The sequence below is a fragment of the Leucopleurus acutus genome, assembly GCF_964270905.1.
Source record: "Leucopleurus acutus genome assembly, chromosome: 12".
NCBI classification, from domain to species: domain Eukaryota; kingdom Metazoa; phylum Chordata; class Mammalia; order Artiodactyla; family Delphinidae; genus Leucopleurus; species Leucopleurus acutus.
In genome coordinates, this window is record NC_139154.1 from 53,922,115 (window position 1) to 53,947,687 (window position 25,573).

Below are 25,573 nucleotides of genomic sequence, written 5' to 3' on the forward strand. Positions count from 1 at the left end.
CAGGCACTACTGTGACACTTACAGAAGAAAAACTAAATTTCAGGGAGAATGAGGGCCTTGCCCAAGGTCACAAGGCAGTGAGTCGTAAAGCCAGAATTCTGACCCTGGTCTTCATAGAAGCAAAGTGCATGCCTTTTCTATTCTATCACACTGTCTATATCATTACGTTTATGTTAAAAACTGATGCTCACTATGGAAAAGGCAGCCATTCTGTGGAGTCCGGATTCTGCTGTTCTTGTCATGCCCAATGCATAGCGATATCCATTAGAAGCATGCTGCAAGACAAAGAAACATACTAGGAATCTGGATTCAAGATTGGATTCTGCAGTATCATCTTGTTTCCATTGTTGAGGTGTTCCCTCAACTGTGGTGCTCTGTACACTGGCCAGGGCACCCCTGCAGAGCTAAGCCTCTGGCAACACTCAAAAATTATTATACTGTCTCAGATGATGACAGGTATAAAAAAGATCATGACTCTAGGACCTGGCTGATTAACCAGCAGTGACAGTTTGCTTTACATTATGTTTGGTTTTTACAAGAAATGACACAATATTGGCACCAAGATGGCAATTACATTCACTCCATGAATTGATTCTTGGGGCCATAGTTACAAGTAGATAGAAGGGCTGAGCAGAACTTGAAGCAGGACCAGTGGAACATATTTCACCTTATTTTATTTCTCCATGTTTTAGAAGAAATGCGTTCAAACTCTTTGGAAGATGCAAGAACTTTGATTGACTTAAGCCACTGATGGTGTTATTGTGTAAGAATTAAGGCTTTATCTTTTTAGCTACAAGGATGACTGAGTAGCATGCATAGCATGTCGTTTTATGACATGCATAAAATTCTGCAACTATTTGGAATACTCTCTCACATCAAGTTTGTGGAAGAGGCTGAGATATTTGAAAAATGGTTTAGTGTTTTAATCCTCATATTTGGAAACTTCACTCAACCAGAAGTTATCAAAACCTCACTAAGTATATTCTAGTTTATGAGACCTCTTACATGGAAGTCAGAATTCACATTTGGGTGACAAAAGTAAAAGAAAAATCCAAACTATATTTTCCTATGATTCATTTGGCAAGTATTTTTAAATATATGCTTTGCACTGCATATTGCACAAACATAAATAATGGCACAGACTTTACAGGACATTACCACTTAGTTAAGCACATTGATATTTAAAAAAATTATTACATCAAACATCTTACAAATATTTTTCTATAAAAGAGGTTTGTACAGTGTTCTATAGATGTCTGGGGAAAGGAGATGACTATATTAGGGTGAGTCAGGGAAGGTTCCTTAGGGTTGGTGACATTTGAACTGGGTATAAAAGGATAAGTAGTCATTGTTCAAGAAGAAAAAACTATATTTTGAAAGATTCCTTTCCAGAAGTAACATGTAACTTGGTAGAGCTGAATCGTAGGGTACATGTTGGAGGAGGAACTGGATAAAAGGCTCAAAGATAAGGTAGTTTCAGATGGTTAAGGGTACTGTTTGCCCTTCTGAAGCATTTAGATATTTTTGAGAACAATTTAAAGTTAAAAAATATTTTTATTATAGAAAATTTCCAACATACACAAAAGTAGGTAAAATTATATAATGAGACCCCATGTGTTCATTACCTGACCTTAACAATTTTCAATAGCCAATATTGTTTCATTTATATCCCCACCCATGTTCTCTCTGTCCCATATTAGTTTTGAAACAAATGCCAGACATTTCATCATTCTACCTGTAAATATTTTAGTATACATTTCTAGAAGATAAGTTCTCTTTTGAAAAATCCATAGTACCATTAATAAATGTAAAATAATTAACAATAGTTCTTAATGATTATTGAAGCTTGTCAAGTAAAGGAGTGACATGAATATATTTGCATTTTGGAAAGAAAACTCTGGAGGCAATGAGGAAGACAGGTTGGAGAGAAAAAATGCCAAAGACCAATAGACGACTCCAGAGATGAATATGAATCAAGCCAGTGGTGAGGATGGAAGAATTTTCAGAATGTTTAAAAAGTAAAGTTGATAGTTCTTGAGAGCAATTGGATATGCAGATGAAGGAGAGGAGGGAGTTGAGAAAATTTTAACTTGTGTTAACTTGGAGATTTTAAACTTGTGTGGTCAGCATATGAATATGCCAATAACTGATGTAGTGTAGGGATTCCATGAAAAGAAATTTAACCTGATTCTTCATTAGCCAGAGACTATTGGAAACAAATCCAAAAATATTTTCTTATTACCCTCAAACAAAACTTTGAGACTTGGACTATTTGGAGTAAGTTTGATTGCTCCACCTTAAGAAAGTCATTAGCAAAAATTGGAAAACATCCAGAGAATAGCATCTAAAATTCTCCAGGGTAGAAAGGAGCCACTTGGACAGCCTCATAACTGACACCTCTTTGGTTTACATATGACTGATAGTTATAAAATCATAAAGGCTAATGAACGTGACTTATTCACCAAATCCCCAAACACTAAAAGTTTGAAAGATGTAAATTTAAAATGATGACAGGACCCAACAGATAAAAGTCCAGGACCAGATGACTTTGCAGGTGAATTCTACCAAACATTTAAAGAGGAGTTAACACCTAGCCCTCTCAAACTATTCCAAAAAATTGCAGAGGAAGGAATACTTCAGACTCATTCTATGAGGCCGGATTCATCGTGATACCAAAACCAGACAAAGATACCACACACACACATACAAAATTACAGGCCAGTATCACTGATGAACACAGATGCAAAAATCCTCAACAAAATATTAGCAAACTGAATCCAACAATACATTAAAAGGATCATACACCACAATCAAGTGGGATTTATCCTAGGGATGCAAGGGCTCTTCAATATCTACAAATCAATCAATATGATATACCACATTAACAAATTGAAGAATGAAAACCATATAATCATCTCTATAGATGAAGAAAAAGCTTTTGACAAATTTCAACATTCATTTATGATTAAAAAAAACTCTCCTGAAAGTGGGCATAGAAGGAACATACCTCAATAAAGGTCATCTGAACACCCATATATAACACACCTCAGCTAACATCATATTCCACAGTGAAAAGCTGAAAGCAATTCCTCTAAGATCAGGAACAAGACAAGGATGCCCACTCCAGCCAATTTTATTCAACATAGTATTGGAAATCCTAGCCATAGCATTCAGACAAGAAAAAGAAATAAAAGGAATCCAAATTGGAAAGGGAAAAGTAAAACTGTCACTGTTTGCAGATGACATGATACCATACATAGAAAATCTAATGATGCCACCAGAAAGCTACGAGAGCTCATCAATGAATTCGGTAAAGTTGCAGGATACAAAATTAATATACAGAAATCTGTTGCATTTCTATACAATAACAACAAGCTATCAGAAAGAAAAATTAAGGAAACAATTCCATTTAGCATCACATCAAAAAGAATAAAATACCTAGAATAAACCTACCTAAGGAGTTAAAAGACCTGCACTTGGAATACTATAAGACATGTCTGAAGGAAATCAAAGATGACACAAACAGATGGAAAGATATACAGTGTTCTTGGATTGGAAGAATTAATATTGTTAAAATGACCTTATTATCCAAGGCAATATACAGGTTCAGTTCAATCCCTATCAAAATACCAATGGCACTTTTTTACAGAACTATAACAAATAATTTAAAAATTGGTATGGAAACACAAAAGACTATTGGTGGGAATGTAAACTGGTACAGCCATTGTGGAAAACAGTATGGAGGTTTCTCAAAAAATTAAAAATAGAACTACCTTATGACCCAGAAATTCTACTCCTGGGTATATATCCAAAAAACACCCCAAAAACACTAATTAGAAAAGATACATGCACCCCAATGTGCATAGCAGCATTATTTACAATTGTCAAGATATGGAAGCAACCTAAGTATCCATCAACAGATGAATGGATAGAGAAGATGTGGTATGTGTGTGTGTGTGTGTGTATATGCATATATATAGTGGAATATTACTCAGCCATAAAGAGGAATGAAATTTTGCCATTTTGCAGCAACACAGATGGACTTGGAGGATATTATGCTAAGTGAAATGAGTCAGACAGATAAAGATATGATATCACTTATATGTGGAATCTAAAAAATACAACAAACTAGTGAATATAACAAAAAAGGAGCAGACTCAGAGATATAGAAAACAAACCAGTGGTTACCAATGGGGAGAGAGAAGCTGGGAGGGGCAATATAAGGGTAGGGGATTAACAGGTATAAACTATTATGTATAAAATAAGCTACAAGGATATATTGTACAACATGGGGAATAAAGCCAATATTTTTAATAACTATAAATAGAGTATAACCTTTAAAAAATTGTGATTCACTACATTGTACACCTGTAACATATAATATTATACACCAACTATACTTCAATTTAAAAAAGATTAGTTGACTGTAAAAAACATAAAAATAAGATATAAAATAATGGAAGGAATTTTTCACACTTTATGATGAAAATGTTCAAACAAGAAGAAGTTGAAAGAATTGTATAGTGAATATCCATCTACTGCCAATTCAATTTTACCATTAATAATTTACTATGTTTGCTTTTTCACATATCTATCCATTTATTCATTCCTCTATCCATCCATTGGTCCATATTTTTTTTCAATATTAGTTGTAGACAGCAGTACACTCCATTCCTCAACATTTCATCATACATATCATTAACTGGAGTTCAATATTTGTTTATGCAGAATTTATATTTTACACGAGAGATTAAATTTATACATTTGTTTTGCCAAAAGGAAAGGCTGTGATTCAAGAAAGATTAACAAAATTCATGGCTGCTTGTTACTGGGTCATTTATGAAAACGAAAAGCTGTTTGAGAACCTCTTGATCCTCAAAAGTTGTTGCCATATGGAGCAGACACACCCTCCCACAAAACAGCCTTTGAGACACTGTCAAGTATTGACTTGGCCAAACTACCTGCCTCTCAGTAAATGTTAATTGGATTTGAATGTGAAAAAAATGAGACCCAGAAGCATAAGCTATTTGCCAGTAAGTGATAGAGCTGGTAGGAGAATAAATCACCTCTAATAGTTTCACATTGAGCATCACTCCCTGCCTGGAACAACTCTGCAGAGTAACAAGGGAACAGAGTGGATGATTTATAAGTAAAAACTGTAATACAGGCAATGCATTCTATATAGAATCATCCTGAGATTATTCAAGGGGAGCCAGTATTTGGACAATGGGAAAGGAAGTGAACTGTTTTCGCAAAATAGGATTCTTTATTCGCATATTGAAAAAAAATGCCTCTGTTCATAAATATTTATCATCTGATATCATCCAAAAGGGATTAAAACAGCTTGTGATAAACAGCAAAAATAAAATAAAATGAAACTCCAAATCATTAACATAGGAATAAAACAAGCATCAAAATATGCCAGTTAGTAGAGTGAGGAACAAATTTAGACTTAGAAAGCTTTGAAATGTTGTAAATTGAATCAAATTCTGCCATGTTAAATCTTGCCAGTTGGTTCAAGAATTGAAACTCAAGCTGAGATGATGTCTAGAAGATGTGTTTGTTCAAATGTTTGTTGTTGCTGAAGATACCTAAGATTCATTTGAAAACTGAAAAATTCAAATAGTCAGACATTTGTCTACACAAAAAGCAGACATTCTGTTACTAGAAAAAAATTTTAAGTGTTTGATTGACTTTTTCAGTTTCCATTTTGATGTTATGACATCTGTCTATATCAATGGTTCCTAACTAGGAGCAGTTTTACCCTCCACGGGACATTGGGCGATGTCTGCCGGTTTAGGGCTGTCCCTATTGGGGGTGGGAGTGGAATGCTCCTGGCACCTCGTGGGTAGAGGCCAAAGGTGCCGCTAAACATCCTACAATGCACAGGCTGGACCCCTGCAGCAAAGGATTATCTAGCTGAAGTATCAATAGTACCAAATTTGAGAAACCCTGATCCATATGAGTCAGTTACAAATCTTACTCTAACATGCCTTCAAAAAACTTTAGATTATTTACAGACGACATTTCTTCTCCGTAACTGCTGTCGAACAGTAAGTAGTGACAACCTAATACTCTTAATGAAATGCTACTGCATCATCACCAGGGCAAAAATAAGATGTAAAATGACTCGTCATTCAGAATAAGGTTCACAAAAAGCCAAGCTGAGTGGTTCACAACACAAGCTGACAGCACTCTTTGGTGTGCAAGAGCATCAAATGTTGTCTGGCAAGAATACAGATATTTAACTAACAGTATTTTTACTGTTAGTTGTTAATAGTACAACAGCAGTATTCCAAGGAATTAGGGCCACATTTTTTACTGGAGCAGGAAAAAGGATCATTAGATCCTAAGTCATGGGACGGTTCATCCTAGGACATCTCCCTCTGGGACTTGGGGAGTTCATTTCTCTCTTCATTTGCTCCTTTTCAAAAACTCAGGAAGGAGATCTGAGGGTATTGGAAGCAGGTAGATTAGATAAACTCCTGCTGCCAACCTGATGATTATATGCCTCTGATTGATGTTATTCTCCTTCCTCTTACCCTTACCAATTGTATATACTCTACCTGTGTTTGCAACCATGTTCTCCTTCTTTCTTCATTCTTGTTACAACTGACACCCATGCCCTCATCTTCAATGATCTCTTCCTCCTTCTGAATCTTTAACGTCTTCCTCTCTACTAGATCATCCCCATCAGCATCCTGGTATGTTCCAGCAACTCTCATCTTATAAAAAAACCCCTGATCCCCACATCATCTGCCAATTTCTCTTCATTCTAATCCTAGACAAACTCAATAAACTCACATTCTACACATGCTGTCTTTGTTTCTTTATCCCCCATTCACTCTTCAACTTACACTAACGTGACTTCTGCCAACAGCTCCGCTAAAGCTGCTCTTGTCAGGGTTACCAGTGATCTCCTTGTAGCAAAAATTTTAAAGCAGATAGTTTTCCATCCTTCTCCTATTTGACCTCTCAGTAGCATTCAACATAGTTGATTGTTTTAACTTCCACGAGTATGTTCTTCTCTTGGCCTCATGGCACAAAATGATCTAAGTTTTCCTTCTACCCCTCTGACAACTGCTCCTTAAGATGCTTTGCTGCTTTGCCTCTTCTCTCTGACCTTTAGATGTTGGAATGCCTGAGGCTTAAGCCTGGACTCTTTCGTCCTTTCTCTTTATACTTTCTTCCTAAGGAATCTGAACCATTCTTATGGCTTTAAATGCTATTCACATGGGGTTAACTCCCAATTTTAAATTCCATCTCAGAACTTTTCTTGGAGCTCTGTATTTGTATAAATAATAGCTTCTTGAGACCTGCACACAGGAGTTTCACAGGCGTGTTAACATTAAGGCATCTTAAGCATTGGATTTCTTCCAATATACCCACTCTCTCCATCCAGTCAACCTTCTCCAACTTGGCAAATGTAATTATGATCCAGCCAGTTTTTCAAGCCTTTCTTTCCCTCACATCTTTCTCTAAATTAATCTCCGAGTTATGGCTCTTGGCTTAAGTATTATCTTTTCAAAGAGATCTTTACTTATCACTCACCTAGAATAATCCCTCTTATTCTCTAGTTTACCATCTGGTTTGGATTTTCATTCATAGATTTTATAAAAATTTGTAATGATATGCCAACTTGTCTGTCTATTTGTTTGATGTTGGTTTCCCTCGGTAAATTGTACAGTCCACTGGACAGGGACCTGATCTGTTTTATTCACCACTGGATACCCTGGCCCTGGCATAATGTCTGGAAGGTAGAGGTATGTGCTCAGTTGATATTTGTTGAAACAATAAAAGACCTGGGATTGGGATACTGAACATAAAACAGACTCTTTTTTTTTTTTTTTTTTTTCCTGAGAAGGTAAGAATCAGGTCCTTTGCTGTTAGAATTATATTTTTAATTATATTAAAAGGTAGCATTTAAACATCACCCAGAGGGGGAAAAAAAAGAGAAAAAAACAAGTTATTTAATAAATGCCTGTTGACTGATGGATAGATTAACCAATTGAATATTTACTTAATTCCTTTAATTCCCATTTAGTTATAACATAGAAATAATACTATTAATTCTCTTTTCCAGAATTATTTTATAGGGCAAAGTTAGATTATTGCCCTTTAATCTCCTTTGAAGAAAGACATTAAACACGCACAAAGTCCCATTTGAGATGGTGCAGAGATTACACATACTATCAATTTCTTTAGTCTGAGAACTGCACTGCACTAATGTCTGAACTCCTGTGGTTTGTGAGCCAACAAAATGTCATCAGCCTAAATCGTTATACGCCCTATTTGAAAGGACACCATTTGACAGTGTTTTTGTGGAGTGGGTAGAATTATATCATTGTCGATGCAGCCTCAGAGCACTCCTCTTGGCTGCCCTGCCCTGTGGGAAGTGTCTTATGAAGCTGGTGGACCACACAGAACAGTGCCTACCCCCCACTTCCCTGGCTGATGGCGTCTGACCAAGGTACTGAAGGGTAATGGAGGTGAACGAAGTGGTATGAAGGAAGCAACTTCACAGGGAGGAGTAGGGGTAGTATTTCTAGACCTTGACAGGGGCATAGATGCCTCTGCAAAAAGGAAACCTTATGTTTTTTAATTGGATATTAAGTCTAAGGTGGCTCATGGACTCTTGGGAGGGTGTGAAAATTTCTGTATCTCAAATTTTTGTGACTCTAAAAAGCTGGTGGTGAGAAGCAGGGAATAATGTTGTGTTTCCTCTCCTTCTGCATTAGGCAACTTTATCTGTTTAAGATATAAAAAAATGACATCAGATGGTGCAACCTCAGGGAATACGGATTTTCCTGTGTTTTCTGAAATCCTCCAGGGCAATCATTGTCTGTGTGTTTGAGCAGTGGTTCTTTAACTTTTATTGATCACAGGCCCCTTTGAGACCCTCTCTCCAGAAAGAAGCTCATGGGCACAAAAACAAAATTCTGCATATGTCAGGGGTTTTACAAATCTCTGATTCTTGGTTAAAAGCCTTGGTGTGGACTGAATTGTGTGCTCCCAAATTCATATGTTAAAGCTTTAACTCTCAATGTAACTGTATTTGGAGATAGGGTCTATTACGGAGGTAATTAAGGTTAAATGAATCCTTAGGCATGGGGGCCTAATCCAATAGGGCTGTGCCCTTATAGGAAGAGACACCAGAGCTCTTGCTCTCCACCATGTGAGGACACAGCAAGAAGGCTGAAAGCCAGGAAGAGAGTCTCACCAGGTACTGAATTGGCAGCACCTTGATCTTGAACTTCCTAGCTTCTAGAACTATGAGAAATTTCTATTAAGCCACCCAGTCTGTGATATCTTGTCATAGCAGTAGGAGCAAACTAATACAAGTCTCTATCCTAGAAACTGCTCTTCCCCTCAAAGTAGCTATGTTTATGGTCACTGATTCCTGAAGGAGTGGAGCTGGGGAAGGGGCTCCCCAGTGAGCAAACTCTGCGTGTGGGAGAACTGCCCTGAGGGGTGTGTGGGAGCCTGGAAGCACAGGGACAAGATCAGCTGGCAGCACCAGGCCTGGCTCTCTGTCTGCCCTGGGCTTCATGAGTCCACACTACAGAGCAAAGTATGAAGGCCATGCAGAAGGATGGTGTGCTCTTATGCTGGACTTGGACATTTTCTATAGGTTCTCCTTCATTTCACTGGGCAGTTTGTCCATCTGAGCCCAGAAGCCTCCTTGAATTTCTTTCAAATATTTAATAAGAGGCAGGTTCCTCCTGAATACAAAAATCCCTTTTTGTAAAGTAGAGAAATCCTTTCCCCCGGAGTTAAGATTGGAGCCACCTGAGCCAAAAACAAATTGCTGGGAATGTGGGAAGTATTTGCTCCATCATTATCCCTCTTGAAAAAGCTGCTGCTGTCTGATGTGAATGGAATTTGAGGACAAGGACAATGAGAGCTGCAATTCGTAGACTATTTGGTCCCCAACCTGGGAGAGCAGGAACAGAGTCTCAAAGCCCGTAGCGGTGTTGAAGAAGCGAGTTTAGACTGGGGGAGTGGAGCATGTGCAGCTCTTTTCTAGAAGACTTAAAAAGAGAAGTCAAAGTTTGAGTGACCAAAGGTAACCAAGAAAATATGTGGGGTTCCACGTGATAAGAGTAAATGACTGGACAGGGTTTAGGATCCAAGCATCAGAGCCAGAGAGCCAGATGTGCCAAGATGAATTTTGAGTTCCAAGGCTCTACCTTCTCATTTCACCTTCACTACACGTCTTTACTCATCTCAGAGGTACCCAGCACTGCTTCTGATGCCCAGCATCCACCAACCAGGGATTTAAAACCTCCATTATCATTTTAGACCCCTGAATACAAAAATTATTTTGACGAAGGGAGATGATTAGGTTGGAATAGTTTTTGCAAAATCAGAGAGTCAAATTCCCTTGAAATCAGACTGGTGAACAGAAATTCCACATCATCAGTGCTGATTCATTTCTCCATATCTAAATGGCAAAAGAGCTGCTTCGTATCAGAAAACTCACACTTTCTTAAGCAGATGGATTAGTTCAAAATTAGCCTCTGAAACATGCACTTTTTATGTCCCAGGGACCCCACCCAGTATGAGCCTGGATTCTATGGAAGCTCTACTGTGATGGCATATTTTCCTTTCTCCTTAACTCACTGTTTAAACTTGGGCAGATTATGTTATCTTTTTGGTCCTGGGCTTCTCCTTTATAAAGTGAGGCTGTTAACCAGATAAACAAAAGGTCCCCTTGAAAAGTGGAAAAACATCTCTCTGTCTCTCCTGTACCACAAGCTGTTTTTCTATTAGAACTACAGAGTTTCTCTGAATAGATAAAAAAAGCTCCATCAGAAGACTTGAATGAGCAAAATGATGAAATCAGGTGTTTAGAGGCTAATCCTTGCAGCTGCACTGACTAGTAAATAACCCTCCCCTGATTGCTGGTTTCTTTCTTTACAATCATAAACAACAACAAAGGAAGAATACCAGCTCAACTTGTGTAGTCCCTAGTCATCCAAGTGACTCATTGTCTAAGTGCTGGAAATGATCTTGGGAATTATCCACGGGAAATTATCCTGAGAAGTCCACAGTACCTCTGAGTTGCTTGAATCTGACAGGGAGGAATAAGCTGTCACTAATTGTAGTCAACAAATCCAAAGCAGCAGAGAGAGGAAGTGGGAGAGAGTGAAACTAGTTACTTACTGTAGTGTGAGGAATCTGAAAATGTATTTGCCTCTAAGCATGAGTAGGTACATATTTGTTGTATAGCTATCCCAGTATACATTCTATTTTCCCATAATCTTTCCAGAATCTACAAAGTAAAGTGTTGAGAGGGCATTGGCACCAAGTCCCATGCTCTTTGGGAATCGTTAGTGAACATCTGTTTTGTTGATTATGAGAACTTTTCTTTCTTTTTTCTTTTGGCTGTGCTGTGCAACTTGCAGGATCTTAGTTCCCCGACCAGGGATGGAGCCAGGGCCCCCTGCAGTGGAAGCATGGAGTGCTAACCACTGGACCACCAGGGAATTCCCCAAGAACTTTTCTGTAAAAGAAAAACATAGAAATCTGTGGAAATTGCAAAAGTTGGAGGTCATCTGGACATTTTAAACATATTGTAAGTGGAAATAAATAAGAATTTATTAGCCTGATCAGCCTTGACAAATGCTATAGAAATCCCCAAACTTACTTTCTTGCTTGGGCAAGGGTTTGTCTTGCAGTTTGAACCTACTCTTTTAATGGAAATAGGTCAGAAGGCATAGTAGTGGGCTTGTGACTCTTCCTTGTCTAATCCAAAAATAGGAACATTGTGAAGAGTCCTCCTTAGCATCTGTGATGTCAGGGGGCAGCCTGGTGGGCCTGAGGTAGGGGCTTGCAAAGGCAAATGTTTGCAGGGCCAAGAAGATACCGGAATAAGTGATGTGGATTAGGGATAAAAAGAATTCTCTTTGGGACAAGTGATATTTCACTTTCCTCTTAAATGTACTAAAAAAGAAAAGGCACATAGTGGGATGATAAATGGCCATGACACTTGGCCTCAGATTGGGGAGACAATAGAGGGTAGTGGAGACTTTGGGGAACTGGGAGGCCGTTGCTACTCAGTTCCAAACACATGTTGCCTCGTGGGAATGCAGCCCTAAAGCCGGCAGATCTGATGTTTCCACAAGAATCTAGAAAACTGGATTGTTTTAAGTGGAAGTCTGGGTTTGTACATTTTTGCAACTTTTGTGAGAGCCAATCCTGTGTGAGCCTAACAAAAAAGTACATCTATGAGTTAGCTCTCTGTTTAGGAGGCCACTATTTTATAACCTGCAGATGCTGAGTGAGGAAGAACTTGTTAACATACACCCTCTTCACTTTGGAGAAAAAGCTAACACTTGTGGTTTATTATTTGTATGTCTTTAAGTAGGCTTTCTCAGATAAAGGGAAAAATGCAAAAGAGAAGGGCATTTGAGAACAATGTTTATAATGTGTATACAGCCACTATACTTTCATATCTAATTGCTGTAACATCAGAGCTAGAGTCCTTGGGTTATTACAGAAATCATGATTTTGTGTTAAGACCCACAAGCATATCTATGTGGGATGTTGCTGATGTCAAGCATGACATCTGTTCAGTCACCTTGGTGTGAATATGGTTCTCAATAAACAAAACCCCAAAAAACTCATTGGAAAGATTCAGGTTGTTCCATATTATAATGAAGAGATGGAGGTTTGGATACATTATAAAACAGATGTTTGGCACTTTATAGACAACACATTATTGAATTAAAAACTCCTTATCCAAAATCAAAATTAGATTTTAGGAAAGAACCTATAATTACTGAAAAACAGAAACACTTTTACAAAACCTGGACTCCCTTCACATTACTTTAGCTGCATGAAGGTACTATATTTTGGTCTTGAGCCTTCTTTGATTTTTCAGTGAGATACTGCTTCAGATATTCCAGTACTTTTTGCTAGTCATTGATGTTTTTATGGTGGGTTTTTGCCTTTATCTCCCAAACCAAGTTTTACTACATTATTATGGAGTGGTAAGTTAATGATTGATTTAAACATTTTCTTTTGTATTTTTCTGTTTTTAAAATGCCAGTACTAATTTGTGTTGCATTTAGTAGTGAGGAAGTATCTTTTTACCAAGTTCTTGGTGAATACCTTCAAGTTTTAAGTGATTAATAGTTAAAGAGGGTCTAAGGTAAATAAATAAATACATGTCCAATCTCCTGGTCTAGAAATTAGAAGCGATTGTTGAAAAGAAGTCACTGAAGATAAGATATTGTGGTGAGATAAAGATTGGCAAGGGTATAAAACTGTGTGAACATGTAGACTTGTGAAATCCCCACAAATTACCACAGAAGCCGATGAGGTTCTTGTTCTAATTTTAGCACACAGCTCGGTTTCACTTACTATTTCAACTCTTCAACATCTTTCTTGTGACAAGTAGATCCATCAGCAAAACTTCTGGTGGAAATGTTTTTGTGTAATACCCACTCTCAAGAATTGTTTTTGAGGATATTATTAAGCTGACATTTATTTCCATTCTGCAGAGGAATGAATGCAGTGTCAGGACTGGGATCCCATTCATGACTCATTGGTACACACGAGATACTGCTGGCATTTCTATATGTATTTACTGAACTCACCTGGTCTCTTTGGGGGCATGTATGTGTCTTTGTATCCCCTTAAGTACATATCTTATGTGCTTGATAAATATTTCTTTAAAAAAATAGACTGTAACTGACAATAAAAATATAATATGTTGGGTTGTATGTCTAGAGACAACTAGGTCTATCCTTCCAAAATAATGAATATTAGAGTAGGTAGCTGATTACAGAATCTTCATTTAAAAAATTTTGGGGACTAAGCCACAGTTGGTAGAAATGGAATTTAAACTAGTTCTCATTTCATTACTCAAATTTCCGGCCTATGCTTCCTTTCCCCCTTTTTTTCTTTCTCTCTCTCCCTTTCTCTTTTTCTTTCTGCCTTCCTTCTTCTCTCCCTCCTCCCCTCCTTCCTTCCCTCCCTTCTTTCTTTCCTTCCTTCCTCTCTCCTTATCACTCTCTCTCTTGCAAAATGTGTATATATAGGTAAGATATATGTGACTTATGAGTTTGAGAGAGATGACATATATAGGAATCATTTTATCCCATAAGTTGAAGGCAGTTTTTGGTTACTTGCCAGGAAAATAATAAAAGTAGCTAACATTTATGAGAATATACTATGTGCCAGTGAATAAGCACTTTAATTGTATTAACCCATTTAATTCTCATAACAACCCTCCAACAGAGATACCGCTATTATCCTACCATATAGAGAAAGATACAGAGACAGAGTTTGCTAAAGGGCACACAGCTAGAAAGCACAAGAGTTGAATTAGATCCCAATTGTCTGGCTCTAGAATCCAGGCTCTTAACCATTAAGCTATACTCAGAAATCATTAAATTAGTAAAATGTGTGAAGCCTACACAGACCCCACAGGAAAAGGCTACCTTGGATTACATCACATAGACCATCACAGAGGCCTTTTTAATTAATTTTTATGGGAGTATGGTTGTTTTACAATGTTGGTTAATTTCTTGCTGTACAGCACAGTGAATCAGTCATACATATACATATATACACTCTTTTTAAGGTTTTGTTCCCGTTTTGGTCACCACAAAGCATTGAGTAGAGTTCCCTGTGCTATACAGTAGGTTCTCATTAGTTATCCATTTTACACAGAGTAGTGTATATATGTCAGTCCCAGTCTCCCAATTCATCCCACCAGAGGCTTTTAGTTCTGATCTTTAGAACATGGTAGTCTCTCTCTCTCTCTCTCCATGTTTGTTGAGTAAGTAAATAAACACATAGGTACTTTAAGTCCAGTTTTAAGACCTCACCATTCTGTTGGCATTTCTGCTTTTCCACACCTATCTGCTTTTTTCAGTGTCATTTTCTTTGCAACATTTTCTTTTCAGTGTTCTTTTCTCTGCTCAGTGCAACCTCACTCATGCTTCAAGGCACAGCTCAATTCTGTGAGTCAGAACTTGTTTTTTACTTCTCTCATGACTCTTTCATAATGCCCTGTGTCATAATTTCTGTTCATGTGTGTCGCCTCTTTAGACCCTAATGTCTCTGAGATCAAAATCTGTACCTGATATATACTTGTACCTCTGCCATGGTGTTAATCGCACTGTCTGACACAGAAATAAGTATTTATTAAATAGATGAGAAAATGACTGGAAGAAGTATTTGGTGTATGTTTATTCTCTCTAACATAAATCTGTGCTACTACAAATCTGGAGGCATGTCTTGAAATTCCATTATGGACATGTTAATATAAAAGAAGTAAATTCATTCAATAATCAAAAGAAAAAGTTTGAGACAAGAATAAGGTTAAAGATGAAAATTGGAGACGAAACAAATTTGAAGTTTGAAGACCATGTTGGAAGAATAAGATGGCAGAGAAAGATAACCATATAAAGGTAACAGACATACTTCGGTGCTGGGGGCTAGAAAGACAAGAGACGGGGGCTAGAAAGACAAGAGGCAGGGTCTAGTTCTTAAGAAACTACTGGGGAGACAGAACCATTCAGTAACATAAATCATACAAAGCCTAAAGGAAGTCAATACGTTGAGTGCAAAAGTCTGCCTGGAAGAATTGGGAGGGAGGAGGAGAATTCAAGTAGGCATTTGAGAAGTGAGTATGTGATTGCCATGCAGACATACTTGGGGGAAGAGAGGCATTCTAAAATAAAGAAAGAATATGTGCAAAGCATGATGTCTTAGTTCAGCCTTCTATAACAACAGTATCATAGACTGGGTGGCTTAAAAAACAAACCACCTTCATGAGTTAATTACCTCCCAAAGACCCCATCTCCAAATAACATCACATTGGGGATTAGGGTTTCAACATATGAATATGGGGGGGACTCAAACATTCAGTCCCTATCACATGGGCACTATAAAAAAGAAGTTCATTTTACAGCAAAAGGTAAAGCGAGGGTGAAGAAAGAAGAGTGAGGGTATGGGTGGACAGAGTGAGGGTCATTCATGAAAGGCTTTGTATGCCAAGCAAAGACTTTAGATTGAGTCGATAGGGGATGGTGGAAGAACTTTGGATAGGGAAGTTATGTGATCAATCTGATAATTTGGAAAGATTGATTTGGCACCAATAGAGAGGAGAGATAAACAGGAGGTAAGAGTCAATCTGGAAGCCTGACAACTAAGCATTGCAGTGGACCAGGGGAAAGGTAACGACAGCTTAAACCCAGGAGTGGCAGTGGAGAGGAAAAGAAGTGGAGGTATATGAGAAACTGTCCACAGACAGATAATCAGACTTGGACATGGAGGGATGATGAAAGAAGGCACCAGAAAATCTAGGGTGAGTCCCAAGTTTCTGGCATGGAATATTGGGAGAAAGGTTGAGCCATAAATCAAGGAAGGAAATATAGGAGATGTAGTAGTTTAGGAAAATGAAGAGGGCATATTTTTTAATTAATTAAAAATTAATTGGTATAACTCACATACCATTAGAATCTACATTTTTAAAGTGTATAGTTCAGTGATTTTGAGTATATTCACAAGGTTGTACAACTATCACAACCCAATTCCAGAACATTTTCATCACCCCCCAAAAGAAACCCTGAACTCTTTGCAGTCACTCCCTATTCCTCCTTTCCCTCAGCCCCTGGCAACTGCTAGTTTACTTTCTGTCTCTACCTATTGGATTTACCTATTCTGGACATTTCATATAAATGGAATTTACAGTGTATGGCCTTTTGTGTCTGACTTTCTTAGCATAACTTTTAGAAGTTTTATCCTTATTAAAATATGTGTCAGTACTTCATTTCTTTCTATGGCTAAATAATATTCCATTGTATAGATATACCTCATTTTGTTTTTCCATTGATCAGTTCATGGACATTTGGGTTGTTTCTACTTTTGGGCTATTATGAATATCAATGCTATGAATATTCACATACAAGTTTTTTGTGGACATAAGTTTTCAATTCTCTTGGGTATATACCTAGGAGTGAATTTGCTTGACCATATGGTAACTCTATGTTTAAGATCTGAGGAACAGCCAAACTGTTTCCCAAAGTGGCCGTCTCATTTTACGTTTCCACTAGCAATGCATGATGGTAAGATATGAAAACTTACCCAAAAGTTAAGTAAAACTCATCCAAAGTCACTCATTAGTAAAGAGCAGAGCTCAAACATGCCTCTCTCCAGAGCCCACTCTGTCCTCTACAGCACACCACACAGCTGGAGTCCAACACAGAGGTGGTGGTTGAATCTGTGGTTGTGGATGAGTTTACATGGAGAGTCTGAGGCAAAAGGAAAAGGCGTAGAGACCTGCGAGCCCTCAGCAGTAGGAAAAAGGTCTGCATATCAGACTGGAAACGTGTGACCTGAGGCACAGGAGGAAAATGAGGGAAGAGAAGATGCCAGGAAAACCATCCAAGGGGAGAATTTTAGGCAGGGTGTGGTGAAGAGGTAACACATGGCTGCTGAGGCTTAATCTAACTTCTGACAAAATGCAGTGACCTCTACCAGAGTCTTTTTGGAGAGGTATGCAGGTGCGGAGTGGAGGGAGAATTGATTTTGGTGGTCCGAAGAGGGGATGAAATAAGCCAATTCTACTTGGCTGTGAAGGATGGGAAGACAGGTGAGATGGCCAGTGGAGAGCTTGCATTCTTTGTTTTTGCTTGAGGCCAGGAAAGACACCTCCTGTTTACTTAACCTGCTAACAATTTATTTCCAGTTCATCAGTTCCTCCCTTGTTTTACAACTGTGCCAACAAAATCCTTGTTCCCATTTCTTTGCCCCCTCTAACTCTTTAACAGTGGCTTTGTGAAAAGCTATTTTCCTCTCCCTCTATCTTTCTTTCTCCTCCTTTGCCTCTCTAGATCTAAAAATACCCATTAGTTTCATGTTTCTAGGAGTTACACAACTTCTGAAGGGTAATTTGGCATATAGGGAACCAGTGCTGTCAACCTCTGAACTTCTCGGGAATTCCAAAAGTTCTTTTCAGTATTTTTGACAAGTCTCCACCGACCTCCTTGTCCTCCGTGTGTAAACCTACTAGTAATCCATTTATAATGTTGTCCTAATGGGGAAATATATTCTAAATTCTGAATAATGACTTTTCAAATATAGTTTGGGACATTTTGTAATTTTAGGGCTTCCTTTTTTTTGTTGTGTTAAATGCCCTTAAAACCTTTTCAAGTGAAGTTTTTTTGTTGTTGTTCTGATGTGGAAGGCAGAGTAATGTTATTTCTCTCGTGTTAGGGATGATGAGAGTGAACCTTAGAGAAAGGAAGGTGAAATTAGTTAATGTCCTAGATGGGAGGAAGAGAGATATCACCATCTCTTGAGATTTGTTTTTCTTTTAGAGAAAGGAAGAAATGTTTGCTGTAGGAGAAAAATCTGAAATAAAAGAGAATGACAGAGTCATTAAGTGGCACCTTCTAATTATGGGCTTCAAGCTGTGTAAATTTAGTTGAGAATACAGAAATAATTTAAAAAGCATTTTGGGGGGGTTACTATATTTTACTTTTAATTGGTTCCAATAAAAAGTATCACTCCAAATCCTTGATTCAGAAGTAATTTCAAACTAAGAATTTACTATACCATAAAAGAATGCTATAAACATACTAGTTTCTGAACAAGAGCAAAATGTTTTCACTTAGGGCTTCCCTGGTGGCGCAGTGGTTGAGAGTCCGCCTGCCGATGCAGGGGACACGGGTTCGTGCCCCCGTCCGGGAGGATCCCACATGCCGTGGAGCGGCTGGGCCCGTGAGCCATGGCCGCTGAGGCTGCGTGTCCGGAGCCTGTGCTCTGCAACGGGAGAGGCCACAACAGTGAGAGGCCCGCGTACCGCAAAAAAAAAAAAAAAAAAAAAAAAATGTTTTCACTTAGATGATAACACTGTACGGTTTCACTGGATAAGGAGAAATTACTATTACATCTTCAAGTAGGTCTGTATCTATGTATACAGAAATTGGCATCAAAATGACATAAGAAATCTAGTTTTTAAAGCCCATCAGTGTCAGTAGTAAAATTAGATAAAATAAATAATAATGATGGTGATAATAAAGCATTGTACAGTCCCTATCTTTTTGTGCTGCATTCATTTACTTATGCTTTTTTTTTAAGCCAAAAACAGTTCAGAACTCAACGCATACCTACCCAATCCCAATCATTTTACTCTCACCAGCTCTTATTCTAATATTGTCTTATGTGTGTTCTTATTCTTTTTTTACGTGATGATAAGTTTTGATAGCAGGTTGGTAATATCTATCCTATGCCCAATTCTAAAATCATGCTCAGATATTTCTAGCCACTTTGCTGTCTGACACAAGTGAATTTAGCTGGTATTTTTTGTTTTAGTTCTGTGACCCATAAAACTTAACACTCTCAGGTGTCTCCTCTTTGAGGACATCTTCCTAGATCTGTTTGGTTGAATTTGGTCCAATTCCTATGCTCCTACAACATCCTGGGCATGTGTCTCTGACACTGGATTTAACAGGCTCATTGTTTTATAATAACCAGTTTATAATGTGTCTCTCACACAGGGATTTGGGTCCTTGTGAATAGCTCTTTACGTCTTCAGCTCATAACACAGTGCTGAACATTTAATAGGTATTCAATAATCATCGGCCTTTTAGCTCAATCAAACAAACGCCTTTCTCTGAGAGCTTGGAGATACTTTTGAAAACAATCTTTCATTATGTTAGTACTTCTTGCTGCATTCCTGTGTAGCAACTTAGAACTCAGGTTTTAAAATCCTTTCTTGGGGGTTTCCCTGGTGGTGCAGTGGTTGAGAGTCCGCCTGCCGATGCAGAGGACACGGGTTCGTGCCCCGGTCCGGGAGGATCCCTCGTGCCGCGGAGCGGCTGGGCCCGTGAGCCATGGCCGCTGAGCCTGCGCGTCCGGAGCCTGTGCTCTGCAACGGCAGAGGCCACAACGGTGAGAGGCCCGTGTACCGCAAAAAAAAAAAAAATCCTTTCTTGGTATCTTCAGAGACAGGCAGCTTCCACTCCCAGCTCCAAGTGGTGATATGTGAGCGAGAGATTTTGTCCTCCAGGCTGTGTCTTCTGTTCACATTCTCTTGCTTCTTAGAGGTTTTCTGTGTAGTGTCTTCATTCTCTTGGAGCCTCCTTCGTGTGGATTCTGTCCCCTGAGATTGTCATCTGGTCCCAGTGGGAGGATCCCAAGTTTTACTTAACCCATGCCAAGTACTGAGAATGCCCTCCTGCTCATGGTGGGCACATAGGCATGAGGGTGCTAGTGCTGATACTAAGTACTAAATAGAAGTCAATAACTAGCTCAGAGCTCATCTCACAAAGCCTCCTTGCATTTTTTTTTTTTTTTGGTAACAATTAAATAGCAAAGTTTAGCTGCATTTTATTTATCGCTGGATTTCTGGGGTGGGGCCTAGCCTTCCAAAGTTCATTGGGTACAGTGCTCAGCACAGTGACTAGATAGGAGCACTCAGTAAGATGACTTCCTCCTTCTCCTTCTCCTTCCTCATCATCACCATCATCATCATCATCAAACTCACTCGGAAGTAAATGAATAATCAAATGATAAGGGAACGTGACTTTATTTCAAGGCGTTTGGAACCAGGTCCTCCAAAGTATTAGTGCCACAAACAGGATTGTTATGAATATAATATTGGCATCTTCAGGAGAAGAAAATATTGATCTTAAAAAAAACAAACAAATCTATTTTCCCAAAGTTTAAAATATTAACTTCTGAGCTAAGCCTTTCCTAGTTATGGGCCTTATTTGGGGGATATTATTTACAACTTGAATGCTGGAGTTGCCGTAGTAGCCATAACCCTTCCGTGTGGTTGAACGTGTCCATCTGGAAACCATCTGATTGCAAATGCCTCATATGTGTATATGTCGGTTCTCTTCCATGTTCGGCTACAGCCAAATGCCAGGGAAACACCTCCTTGGCTGGACTTTAGAATTCCATTGTATTTATTACTAGAGCTTCTTCAAGACTTTAATTTCTCATTCAACTCATGTCAGGTGGCTGTAAATGTGTTAGTTTGGTTGCCAATACTAAATACTGTTAACCAAGAAAAAAATAAATAAAATGCAGTTTAACCTTGTTACTTGTTACCAAAAAATGCAATGAGGTCTTATGAGATGCGCTCTGAGCTGGTTATTGACTTCTGTTCAGTGTGTGGTACCAGTTAGTCCCTGAATTGTCAGGCTTGCTGTACTAATGATGGTTATTCATTTGCAGACAATAGGGCCAGTGATAGAATGCCTAGAAGCTAAGCAAAGGGAATAGTAAACATTTGTTCTAGACAATGCCTAGAAATTGATCTAATAGGCAGCCTTAACAACAGCTAACATTTGTCTGGGTAGTGGAAAAAAATATAAATTTTTGGAGTCAGATGGGCCTAACTTTGCAACTTACATGGTAATATGATATGGACAAATAATTTAACCTCTCTAGGCCTCAATTTCCTCCTGTATGAAGTGGTAAGACTAGCACTTAGCTTTCAGGGTGTTATAAGATTTAAACAAAATATAGGTAATTTTCCCAACATCATGTGTATCACATTATATGCCACCAACAAGTAATATTTGTAGAAATTATTGCTTTCTAAAATCGAGGACAATGTTGATTATTAATGCTCCATTAATTTAGTAAAAGCTTTTTGTAGGGAAAAATTAATAAACAACAAGAGCTAACAATTTAAAACCCAGAAAAACCTCATGGTTACATTAATTACACCCGTCTAAGGCAAGAATGAAAAAATTACTTTTAGATTTGAGAAATTCAGTATTATGCATGGCTATTCCCTCCTGTCAGCCTTAAATAAACTTCAGGGATATTGCTCCACTATCCATAAATGTGGGATACTTTCTTCTATGGGTCACCATTATGGCCCATTTAGAATGTTTTAACTTTGCTGTAAGCACTGGGCTCATTTTTTAAGTTCATACTATCCCAGTTGCTTTGTGATGGAATCAACCTTGATAGTGCTGGCAATGAGACTATGACAGAGCACTCTAGGAAAAGTAACTGATTGAAGGAAATAAAGTAGGAAGATAAATTCAAAGAACTGAGAGGTGAAGTTGAAAGAAATGAGAAAGAAGATTAAAACAAGACCAGTGTAGAAGTACCCAAAGAATGCATGAAGAGTGAACAGCAGTAATGTATCTTGTGATTTATGACCTTTTAAAAAGTAACAGATAACGAGGGCATTGGAGACTGTGCATGGTGAGACAGAGATACAGAAATATTGGCTGGGAGGGTAGAGAACATGGGAATAGTGGCTGAGGTTGAAGTTGCCAGAATGAAATATTCTGGAGCAAGTCAAAGGATGGGAGGTAAATTATTTCTTTATTATAATTTCCGTTCCAATAGTATCTTCTTCCACGTTTCAAGCAAAGCTAAGTGAGACTGGAGCAGGGACTCATGCCCTCATTTGGAAGTCACCTAGAAAATGCCAACCATGCTTCAGCTCTGAGGTTCATACTTACAGAAACTTATACGACTAGACTCTAACAACAGAAACTCAGAACTGCCTGGTCCATACAGGAGAAACTTGCCATGTGACTTGTTCCAGAAAAGTTACCTTAAATAATTTCAGAAACATGACACAAGTGAGTGATGTCACCCTAGGAACAAGGAACACTAAACTTCCTCTCAAAACAAACTCCAGAAGAAGAGAAACATCAGCCTTCTACTCTAGATGGAAATAACCCCAATACTTCTGGTTTCTTTCTTCTGCTCTTCACAGCATCTTTTGTTTATTTTCTCCTCTGGATAAATCTAAGATCTGTTTCCATCAGACCTTCCAGTGGACGACCTTATCTCCTTCTTTCTAGAGTAAATAGAAGTCACCAGACAGGAACCTCCTTGACTTCCTGCTATCAAAAGGATGAATATACCTGTATCTATACCCATTTTTTTCCTCTTTCGTGCTGTCACATTGAAAGAGGTGACCCTCAGCTTTATCCAAGGTAAATCCCTCCACCTGTGCATGGTCTATCACTCCTGTCCTCCCAGAGACCTTGTTATATAAATTCTCTTTCTCCTGCCCCTTAAATTTCCCTTTCCACTGATTCTTAGCACTTAAACATGATCATGTAACAGATATCCAGAAGCTAACTCAACATTCCCCTTAAGAGGTCTCAGACATCTCTAACTAAACACATCCAAAAGTGAATTCATCCTTTGCTGCCCCCTCCATGAACTTAAATACCCCTACCCCCATCCCTCAATTTCTCAATCTCAGGGAAATGGCTCCATAACCCAACCAAATGTCTAGCTGGAAATCTGCAAATTATCCCTGATTCCTCCTTTCTGCTGATTCCCCATAGCCAATAGATCAACAAATCTCATTGGACCTATCTTCAAAATATATTCTGTGACCAACCACTTCTCTCCATCTCCATTTCCACACATTGGTTTCTCTTTCATGGATGGTTATAATTGACCACCAGCTGATTTCCCCATCATCAGTGTAGGTCTTTACTAATCTCTCCTCCATACTGCAGATGGAAGGATCTTTAAAAAATCCAAATATGATCATGCCATTCTCCTACTCACCTTTAAAACAATGGTTTCTCATTGCCCTTCAGATAAAGTCCATACTCCTTAATATAGCTTACAATACTGTTTATGAGCTATTCCTACTGACCTTTTGGTCTCATCTCTTGTCTCATTCATACTTCAGTCATTCTAAATGTCTTTTAACTTTTCTTGATTACCATTTTCCCACCCACACTTGGCCTAGCTAAAACTCCTCTGGCTCCTAGGCTGTATTAGTGCCCTGCAACTTCATAGGATACTTTATGGTAATTACTTGTTTTATTCTTTGCTGGAGTATAAGAGCAAGAATTGTGTTTGTCCTGCTCACCAATTTATCCTTCTCTTTGCTTATCTGCAACTTCCTCTACCTGTCACTCTAGTAGCTTGCTTGGTATCTGGTGTCTAATAGATCCTCAGTAAGTATTTGTCAAATAAATTAACTGTCTTTCATAGTTTTGTCATTTCTCTTACTGAACTCAATAATCTTGATTCTCCTGTGGAGTCTCAGAGAATATAATGACAGCACTTTTAAAATCTCATGTCTGTGGTAAGAAAGGAAGATTAAGCTTGAGTGTTGCCAGAATAACAAATGCTATGACACCCTTGTTGTTAATCCTTAAAGTGTAAAGGTTTGTAATAATTACCACTCATTTTATCAAAGGATTTAGGCATTTGGAGAAACCCCATGTCTCCATATGAAGGTCATATGAGTGTAAGAACATACACATGGTTATTTATCTCTAAAGACAATATCTGCCATTAGGAGGGAAAAGTATTCAAGAGTTTTTGTTTGTTTTTTCTTACAACAGAGATAGTGCTATAGACAAGACTATCTTTGGAAGTTCTAATATGGCCAATATAATTTCAAAACTATTTCTTGAATAGATATAATATTTCACCTTATACATTTTGCAATCCTAGAGCCAGGAGCAAACTTCGCTGTTATTTTGGTGTGTTTCCTAGACACTGTCTGGGAATTTAGTCTACAACATCTCTGACAGTCATTACCTTACTTTGGCTTGAGCACTTTCGGGAATGGGATTCCATTGCTGATGAGGCCACCTGCCCCACTACTAGATGCCCTAGTGTCACAGTATTTTTTCTCCTATTTCCTTCTCCCTTCTCTAAACTAACATTTCTCTTTCTGTCACTTCTAAATGTTGATCTTCTACTTCACCTTAAGTCCTCAACTTAAAAGCCTTTAAATACTGGAAGAGAAGAGGAAGTGTGGACAAAGGGAGACACCTTCCCGAGCACCCAGTGTTTTGCAGGATTGACAGTGGGTACATTTATGTTACCTCACTAACTTCTTAAACAATCTAGTAAAGTAAGTAGCGTTAATGGCGTTTTACTCAAAGTAGTAAAATTCTCCCCATTTGTCTATCTAATGTTGAAATCCAATTTTTAAAAACTTCTAAATGTTCTGAGTCAAGAACCTGGGATGCTAATTAAGATCTGTTCGTGTATAGTTGCATGGAATTGGCTCCTTTTCACTATTTCTAACATTGAAAGCATAGTTCTTATTGTCCTAGGCAACCTCACAATATTTTTGAGTCTTCACCAGTCACGTTAATGGTCTTTTTTGCTGCATGAAGACATCATGGCCTTTGGAAATCACACCCAACAGAACTCTATTGCCCTTCTGAAGTGAGACCTTCTCTCTTAGAAATAATTCAAGCCCTGGGGAAATTTTGGCTTATTGCGTCCTTTTCAGATTTGTGAGAAAATGTTTATGCTGAGGAGCAATAATTTTCAGTGCAGCCAGAGCGTACCTATCAACACAAAAGCAACTCCTAAGCCATCAAGAGACTAAACAACCTGGACTAAAATAACATTGACATTCTTGTTGAGACAGTCAGGAGTGATTTATAGTCAGAGCTTGGTGATCACCACAACAAATTGTTTTAGAGATTTATTAACATTCCAAAGTCAGTGTTTGGAAATCCACCCATAGAAGTATATTTGGACTAAAATAGTATTTTACACTATGTGTATAAATTTTGGTTTGGTCACACATCATTTTTAATAGGCTGAATGTTTTAAAAACAATTTGATCTTAAAAATA

General features: G+C 38.2%; 1 protein-coding gene across 1 annotated transcript in view; it reads left to right on the top strand.

Annotated features, from left to right (window-relative positions):
- Positions 1-25,573, top strand: part of RASGRP3 (RAS guanyl releasing protein 3) — a 101,910-nt gene that overhangs the window by 34,141 nt on the left and 42,196 nt on the right. The gene's annotated exons all lie outside the window — the stretch shown is intronic.